This window comes from Rhagoletis zephyria, unplaced genomic scaffold, assembly GCF_001687245.7.
Source record: "Rhagoletis zephyria isolate East Lansing unplaced genomic scaffold, Rhagoletis_zephyria_1.1 Rzeph_scaffold_00235, whole genome shotgun sequence".
Lineage (NCBI taxonomy): Eukaryota > Metazoa > Arthropoda > Insecta > Diptera > Tephritidae > Rhagoletis > Rhagoletis zephyria.
The window spans coordinates 193,680-203,826 of NW_016157319.1; positions in this window are offsets into that span (position 1 = coordinate 193,680).

A 10,147-nucleotide genomic window follows, 5' to 3' on the forward strand; every position below is an offset into this window, starting at 1 on the left:
CGTAAGATTCCGGGTGTGTGTACATGGCATACAGTGGTGCGTAAAAAACTAGGCGCTTTAAAATGGATGAAGGTATATAAGTTCTCTTGTTTGATAGTCGTTGACGATCTGTTGTAAAAGTTGGAGTGCAGAGACTATCGGACGTAGTGTATACATGCTCTCGGTTCCAGTAAGACGGAACTCGATCTCGATGGCTGCACTACTGAGAGTGTTATCTACAGTTTTTACAGCCTTCTGATTAATCGAGCTTATCCACCGAATGCAATCATCGCTACGGGTCCAAAGTGCACGTGGAAATGTACGTTGTGCCAACTTCGGCAAATTTTTTTGTTCTTAACAAGGAATATTTTTCGGAACCTCCTTCTAAATTGAATTATCTTCTCAGTCCGAAAAACTAAATTTAATTAATATTTCAACTCGCTAGATTCGTTTTAACACAAATTTTAAAATGAAGATTTGAATTCGTCTCATCATCTCTGTTATCGTCATTCTTCTCTCATCTGATCCATCTCATCTCATCTCTTCTCGTCTCATCTCATCTCCTTTCGTCTCATCTCTTCTCTTATCTCAATTTAAGTTTTGCTTTTTATATATATTTTTTTTAGGTTTTTGTTACGGATATAACCTTAGCACAAGATTTCTGCACACCCGACTGAGCACTGCTCAATTTTCGGCATACAAGATTTGTGGTAGCATCACCCCTGCCTGCCGCTGACTGACCTTTTATTCCCACATAAGTGGTTGCTGTTTTCAAGCCTTTTCAGCTTCACCTTTGATGTCACGTTGAAAGTCTAGGTTCCTGTCAAGTCGCACTCTCCGGTATTTTAAACTTTCCGCCTAGGTAATGACTTGGTTTGATACATTTACCGTTATGTCATGTTATCTTACGTTATGTTATATTATCTTATCTCATCTTATGTTATCTTATTGTATATTCTCTTCATTTCACTTCTATTTTGCCCTTCTCTTTTTGTCTCCCTCTCTGCATTCATCTCCTTCACACTCTAGCAAGCTATCCACTGTTCGTGCTTTCCTCGTCACTGTAATGCATTATGCTGCAAAATATCAACTTAGCACACAGCCAGCAGTGATGTTCCGTTCCAATGGGATTCTTTACTACTCCTGCTGCTGCTGCATAGCTTATTTTTTGTTAATTCCCCCGCTTTGTTCTGTTTTGTATCACGTTTTGTGGTTTTGTGGTTTTGTGGTCGGAAATAGTTTTTTTCATAGTTAGTAAAGTTTTAATAGTAGACGCATGCGCGCATAGTCACTCTCATGCACCCATACAGACATGCACCCAATATACCAGCTTACATTAATACACGTTGACTTAGTGGGGCTAGTAAATGCTTTTATGCTTGGAGAAAATATATGTATATACATACATACGCATGTACTTATGTATTTATGACTATGACTTATGACTATATATGCATGTATGTAAATATCTTTAGCTTTCTTGCATGGGTTAATGCATTTGCCGCCTATGGCCTCTCGTGCGATCGGACAATCGTGCCCGATTCGTTTGCGTACCCGTATCCATTCGTATTTCCAGCCACGGCTACTCACGTTGGCATGTGCGTATGATCGAGAGAGTACTACTATGCCTTCTGAATTGAACTCTGGTAGTTCTCATTGTTCATTTAAAACTCTTCAACGTCTTCTTCAATTTTATGTATGACTGCATGTATGGATATATGTACGAGTACCTTTATGCTTAAAAGATAATTTCAAATGAATGGCCAACAACGAACGCAACGTAATATTAAAAAATAGGTGCACTCACGCTGGCTGGTGCTATCGTAATGTCCAACACTCCTTGATATTGGCATGATAGCGAAATATTCTTTTATGTCAAGTTAAAGGCACTGCTGCTGATGATGACGAAGACGCAGACGATGGCCATGGCCATGGCGATGACGCTGACGATGGCGATGGCGATGGCGAAGGCCAATGCAAAAAAATTATTCTTCTGGTCAATGTGATCGTTTTCATTCTATTTTTAAACACTTTTATAGTGGTTTTATTGCAAATGTCAATCTCGATCTCGGTCTCTATCTTGTGTAGAGGTGTAGGTGTATGTGTAAAGTAATTATGTATTTCAAATACGCATAACGATGTAGCATTGCAAATTTTAATGTAGTCTATAGCAATTTTCGAAAGAAGAAACCATCGAGGGAATGTGCTATTAAAATTTAGTTGCGGATTTTAATAAAAGAAAATAGTCCTTAACGTAAATTTGATTGTCAAGAGCCATAATAAAATGTAATCTTGGATCTATGTACAGATTTATGTGTGTGTCGATTTAATTTTATTTACACAATGCGAAAAAATAATATTCTTTGTCAACGGAATAACCTGCTCTGTCCAAAATTGGAGGATTGACCTCCTCAAACATGATTTGTCCTCCTCAAAAATATTGTCCTTCTCTGTCCGTCTTTTGAGCGAAAATGTCCACCTTGTCCTCCTTTCCAAGGTTTATAACAGTGATGAAATTTTCAAAAAATTTCGTTTAGAATATTATTATTTCCTAATCGTACACAACCATTGTATTTAAAAGGCTGTGGCGACGCTGCAACAACACAACTTCAACTTCGACTTTCAGTTAAATGATGTAAACTTTTGGTTCAATTAACCGCCTGTGAAAATTGAACAGTATAAACGACTTTTAGCCTTAATCAGTAATATATAATACAGCTTTACCACGGCACTCCAATTACGTAATTCGCTCTCTCATTCATAATTCACACTCAAATTACCCTTCGAATTTACGTAATTCGCCATGAAACATTTTAAGAGCGAATTACCTCATTTGTTGGTAATTCAGATCCAATTAATAATAATAACAGATTGGCGTTTACACATATGTATGTTAGTGTTTGGCCGAGCTTCTCCTCCAATTTCACAATCAGAGAAATGTCCAACCGAATTAAGAATGCGCTAGTGGGAATGGGGTAATTCGCGATCGTAATTGGTGGAGCGAACAAAGTAATTCACGTTGCTGTGGGAAAGCCGTATTACCCTTTACAACACTGAAAGACTAGCTAACCACGCGTCTTCACAGGCGAAAATTATTGACTACCATATGCCATTTTGTTTGACAGATATATGTATAAGTTTTATCGGTGGCAATAGTTGCGTGTTGGGATTTTTTAACTTGATAAAAGCATTTGTAAGATGGCTTAAAACAAGTATTTTGGTTGCATTGGAGCGCAAGTATTCTTAACAAATTTTAGAAAATGTGTTATTTCACATCCAAGTACATAAGAAAAAATAAAACAGGCCCAGCGGCGGATCCAGACTGTTTTTGGGGTAGGTGATTTCCTAGAAATTTTTCCACTTATTCTAATTACTTTAGTTGTTCGCTTTAAAATTATCTATTTACTGAGAAGAAAACTCTGCCATTTGGACAAATTTTTATTTCTACTTGAAAAGGTGTCGGTGGACATTTGAAATTTTCTATGCAGATAACATGTAAAAGAATTTGTTTTAATTAAAAATGTTATAACTTTTGAACCGTTTTAAAAAGTCACAAAAAAGGGATACAAGTTTTTTCTATGCATATTCTTGTAGAGCACTAAATTAAATAAAAACTGAATAAAAATTACCCTGAAGTTTGTTGTCTTCGAGACGATTAAGAGTATTAAGTAAATGTGTCAATGATATTGCTAAACGAGGTATACACTTGATACAAAATTATAATTGAACTTTGATGAAAGACGAAGAACAAAAGCAATTTCCTTTGCACGCAATACAATTACAATTAAATAATTTAAAAATAAATATTCAAAACTTGTTAATATGTGGCGGTCTTATAATTATGCAACGCTGTGTACTATTAACTTGTTTGACTTGTGAGTTGTTAATTTGTTCGTTATTTGCGTGTAAAAAAAAAAGTTTTGTGTGTGTTGTGTTTGTGGAGAATTTGTCCGCCTGGAATGTGAAAAAATTCTGGTCACCTTAGCTATAACCGCCTAAGCGATTTTTTGCCTGAAATTATTGAATCAGACTCTAGTAATAACTGGTGAGGTCACAAAATTGATTTCAAATAGTTTCTGTGATCATTACGGTTTAAAAATTTATTAGTCTGTCCCTTTTAACACTTACACAGTCCCTTTTGAAACATATATGTATATGTTAAAATACGGAAATTAATTTGAATATAACAATGAATCGTTATAACGATAGCCGTGAGAAATTTTTAACTTAACTTATAAGTATCGATAATGTCAATTATGATGTCAATACAAATATCGATACTTAGTGATGAATTTGTCTATGAAAGTAGCCAATTACATTTACATATATATCGATAGTTAAATCAGATAGTGTTTTCATAAGGATAAACAATGAATAATGGCGCTCATTGAATGACGATATCGATAAACAGATAAGAATATCAGCAATTACAACGAAAATAACGTCAAAAGAAGTATCGATAGTAAATAATTAACATATTGAAAATAGTATCGGCAACAAAATCCATAAATATACATATTTAAAGATTATAATACCAGAAATGTGTCTATAACTATATCGATAAAAAAGAATAAACAAAGTAATTGCGATAAATAACTATTTAAAACGGTATTGATAGCCACATCATGTGTATATCGGAAAATATCGATATTTATAAATATATTGAAATAGTATCGAACGCAAAATCGATAAATATACGTATCGATAAGTTAATCAGAAATATATCGATAAAAAATAATACTAGAAATATATCGGTAAAAAACTGTAATGGTAAACAATATGTTTATCGTTAATTTGCGAAATATCGGCTTTTGCTTCCCAAATATGTACATATATTCCTTAGCCGGAGGTACGTACATATCTAGTATATAGTACAACGGTAATAAACTTAATTCAGCTAAACGATTTCCAGTACTGTGTAATTGGATTTTTTTTTTGTTCTTGTGTTTTCTTTCTTCTTATTGCTTTCTATGCTATAGGCGCATGCTTACCGATCTCTTTGTGCAAAGAAAATTGCTCTGTTAAATGAACTTTAAACGAACTCTGAATGCTTACTAATAGCCTTTCGTCAGACCCACACTATTTCATTACTCAAGTGCCAAAAGAGACTTAAATTTGTTTATTGCTTTCGAAAAGTATCATCGTTTAGTTCGTCATTATCATTAGCATGTCGTCTCGAGCACATTTCAACTGAAAATCTGAAGTAGGAAAATCTGTGCTTAGTCCTTTTTTGTTTTTTGTCTTTTGTCTTTTTTTTTCTTTCATATGGTTCTTAAGCCCATGAGTGGAGTTTTCCGTTAATTCCTTTTTGCGCCCATCTTGCCCATCTGTTGCCGTAGAACGCTAACTAAATAGCGCTTTATTGCTGTTGTTCTTCTCACAAACGTGCAGTGAAACAGTAATACAAGAACATAGCTACACACAAGTACACAATACTTAATGCAAACTTGCTGAAAAAAGTAACGTCCTCACGGTTCTAAATATCTTTCCTGCTGCTGCCTGGCATGCATTCGTAGAATATTCACAGAGCCCTACGACGACGACGACCGGTGAGATTGGGTTTAGGCCAAACTGGTTACGGCCATTTGGCTCAGGCTGATTGTTGTTGCAATTATTTCTGTTGTTGGCGCTGATGCTGTTGCCGCAGCAGCAGCAGTTGCAGCAGCAGTAAACTCAGAACTCCGTCGCGTATTTTGTTTTCGCATTTAATAGGTACCCTGGATCTGCGGCAATTTGGCTTGCAGCGGACAGTTGAAGAATAGAAAGATTTTCTTCGCGTGATTTTTGTTTTGCAATTTTTTGCAGATATTTGTTTTTGTTCCGCTGTTTTCATGCGCGTCGCGATTCAAGACGGCCCCAAGTGCTGCCGTGTGGAGCATAGGTACGCGGGCGCAATTGAATGCCAACAACGTCGCAACGTCAACTGGCAGCCAGAAGAGTTGGTAGAGGACTCAGTAAGATTTCAAGAAGCTGCTACACTTTGAACTTTAGGATCGAAAATGCGCATTCATGCATATATACATACTAAGATGAATTATATGTATGTACATATGCTTGAATTATCGCTGACATTCCCACATAAATATACGTACGTACGTTCATGTGACTACAAACCAACATTTGGATATTCTTACCTAACTCCAAGACTCCAAGCATATGCAAAAAAAAAAGGCATGGGAATGCATGAGTCAACGTACGTACGTACATGCATACATACATATCTTTGAATATATACCTACATACATACAATATGTATTAAATAATAATTATATGGTTCCAACAAGACCGCCACAATAATGCCGGGAGTGTGACCAATAATCTTATATTTTCTATAATTCAACAGAAAATTTTTAATGCTTCTGTTTTGCTATTCCATCCACTACAATGCGATGCGACGTTGGTACTTGGCGTACGAGTACGAGTGTGTCGCATTTGGAATTGGCCAGCAGCAGGGAATTCAAAGTTATTACTCGTGTTTTTGATGTCATGCTTATCAAAATTTTATGCTCATACATATTTTCTTTTCTATTTTGCAATGTGGAGGAGCAGCAGCTCAAAGAAGTAATGTGAATGCCCTTTTGATTTTGCAAAGCGTAAAATTTTGTATCATCCATGACGTTGAAGGACAATTAAGTGCTGGGATAATTTAAGTGGCAAGAGGGAATAAATCATTTGCTCTAAGATCGAGTTAGAAAAAGGGAACTTCGAAACTTTACCTCAATTAAATTTAAGTTGAAAGAAGGAACTTGATCTCTCGATGAGTTTTATGCTCTGTATGCAGCTCTCAAGGAAACGGTCAAGAAAAAATTACCATTGTTTCGAGTGTGTGTCCAAGGAATTTTCACATTTTTTATACTTCACAGCCTGTTGCCTCACTCTTTCCTCAAGAGATAATGGAACGGGCATATATTTCTGTTGCAAACCTGCCTTGTGCTCTTTTTTCACAAAAAAAAACTTTAGAAAACCGTAGTAGAAAGCGTAGCAAATTCCTTAAGAACTGCATACTGCCTTAAGGAAATTTGACTCAAGGAATTTTCTTAGCCAATTCTTGTACCTCATTTTATATGGAGTTTTTGCTTTTCTTGAGAGCTGCATACATACTAAATGCATAAATACTAAATAAAGTGACCACATGTACTGATTGTGGTGTCCGTAATATCCGACATACCTAATAACATTCCTGAGGACTCAATTAGCCCATCCTGGTAGTAGTAGTNCACGAAAACTTAAATTTCAATAAAGGGACTGTCTACGCTCCTTTCTTGAACAATGTCTCCGAGGAAGAAATCGTCAGTGAATTAAGCCCACAAGGAGTTGTAGCAGCATACAAGTTTCAGCGAAAATCAAGCAACGATGCCTTGTTCCCAACAGGCGTCGTCCTACTTACCTTTGACCTTTTCCACGTACCAGAAAAAATGGACATCGCCTGGCGCAAGGTGGATGTCAGACAATATATTCCGAACCCCATGCGTTGTAAAAGTTGCCAATTGCTTGGTCACACGATAAAGTTTTGCAAACGTTCACCCACATGCGTTAATTGCAATTTTCCACCACACTCCCCTGAAGTCTGCACACGCACTTTTTGTGCGAATTGCTCTTCTGACCACCCCGCTTCCTCCAACAAATGCCCCAAATTTCTCCAAGCTAAAGAAATATTAAAAATTAAGGTAACTAAAAAATGCACAATGCGGGAAGCAATAAAAATCCATAAAAATTCAGTACCCTCCTTTACCGAAAACTCCCCTTCCTTTTCTACAATCTTATCACATTCCAATAGTCAGCAAAACACCAATACCTCAATTAGTTCCGAGAAACCAGCCAACGATCCATTGCCTAAAAAACAGACTCCGACAAAGCAAAGCATTCATAATCAAACTCTCACCTCCCATTCCAACGAAGCAAAAGAAAGCAACAAAGAAAGAACAATCATCGGCTCTCCAACTGAAACAATAGAATTATATTCACCGCAGATCTACGATCCAACCAACCTCTCTCAATTACTCAATAGTTTCACACCACAAATTTCTACTCAATCCCACCTGACCCAATCATCAACACAGCTAAACAACTACAGCTTCAATGAAAATTCATCCCATTCCTCTCACACTCAAAATTCTTCAACTTACAAACTCAACTCTTCTCATAATACGCATCTTTCAAATAACAACCCTCAAACCCCCCTCGCAAACGCCACTGAAATGTCAAACGAAGAGGAACTAGAATCAACAAATATTTGTCACCATACAACTCCTAATACATACCATTCTACTAACTACTCTCTATATTCTCAAAACACTAATCAAAGCTTTACTGAAAACAAAATATTGACTCACAACACTAGTATGTCAGATGAAGAAGATTTAGAAGCAACAGCTGCCTCCAAATATATGCAATAGTACAACTTATAAGCAAATATAATCTTATTTACATTTGTCGAAATGGTTAGAATCCTACAATGGAATTTGAAGGGATATTGGAACAATTTTCAAGAGTTGCAACTCCTACTAAAAGAATGCAATCCAGTAGCGGTCGCATTACAAGAAACACACATAGCACACAATATCACGCCTTTATCACCACAAAACTATACAGGTTATTTTCACAACCTAAGTACTAATAATTCAAGTAAACAAGGTATTTGCTAGCTGATAAAAAAAGACATTCCCCACACACGTCTTAACATAACTTCAAATATATCAACAATTGCAGTTGAAATGAATATAGGATTCAGAATTACTCTAATCTCTATGTACATACCTCCTTGCCAACTTTTTTCTTCAACGGACATATTATCAATCTTAAATAATATATCCACACCATTAATTCTAATGGCAGATCTGAACTCCTGGAGTCCATTATGGGGCTCAACCACTATTAACTCGAGGGGAAAGACAATTGAAGATGTACTATTGGCATCAAACCTTATTATACTTAATGACGGGTCTCCGACGCACTTTTCAACCCACCAAACATTTACAAACGTTGACGTCACCTTTTGTAGTGCCAGCCTGGCACCAAAGTGTTCGTGGCAAATACTAAAAGACCTTAGGGGAAGCGATCACTTCCCGATTTTCACATCTATCGAAACAGACTTTGGGAAGAACAGACATAATTTTCGCACCAAATTCATCACCGACAAAGCCGACTGGGTCAAATTCCAAAACTGCTGCGATTCCCTGTCCCAAAGAAACCCAATATCAGACAATATCAATCAGGAAGCAGCCTCCATTAAAAAAATCTTACGGACAGCATCCCATTACAATATTCCACAAACAAAAAACAAACCTAATAAGCCATCAGTGCCATGGTGGAATAGCAACATTGCCATCCTTAGATTTAAAAAACAACAAGCCTGGTCAGATTATAAGCATCAACAAAACGAAAATAACCTAATCGCCTACAAAAAAGCAAATGCTGCATTCCGGTATCACTCCAAATTAGCTAAAAGGAACTGTCTCAACCAGCTAACCAGCTCAATTAATCCTAATTCTAACCCAAAGGAAATTTGGCAGAACATTAGATTAATTACAGGAAATTTTAAGAAGAGCCAAATCAAAGTTATTAACTCCGAACAAGGACCCCTTGTTTCCAACGATCAAATTCGCAAATATTTCTCATCTACCTGGTCTGATTATTCTCGCGATTCCAACTTCGGGCAAAGATTTATTAATGAAAAAAATAAAATTCTTAAATCTCACTGTTACAATCCTGGTCTCCTGTCCAGTGCTGCGAAAGAAATCGAAAATCCCATTACGCTTACCGAAATTAACGAAGTCCTTCTATCTGCCAAAGGTAAAACTCCTGCATATGACAGGATTTCCTACCCAATTATACAAAATGCGTATCTGGGTATCAAGAGCAGGTTGTTACAACTGTTTAACAATATTTTTGAAAAAGGAATCTATCCCCAAAGCTGGAAAAACGGTGACATTGTCCCGATTTTAAAGTCAAACAAACCACAGGACAATATAAAGAGTTACTGGCCCATTTCCTTGCTTCCTTGCGTCAGTAAAGTCCTAGAAAAAATAATAGCCAAGCGGCTCATGTATTTTGCCTTAAAAGAAAAACACATTAGTCCAAACCAAGTAGCCTTTAAACAAGGACAAGGAACTACAGATATTCTTTTACACCTCGAGCACTATCTGTCAACAGCAATTTCCAATCGAAA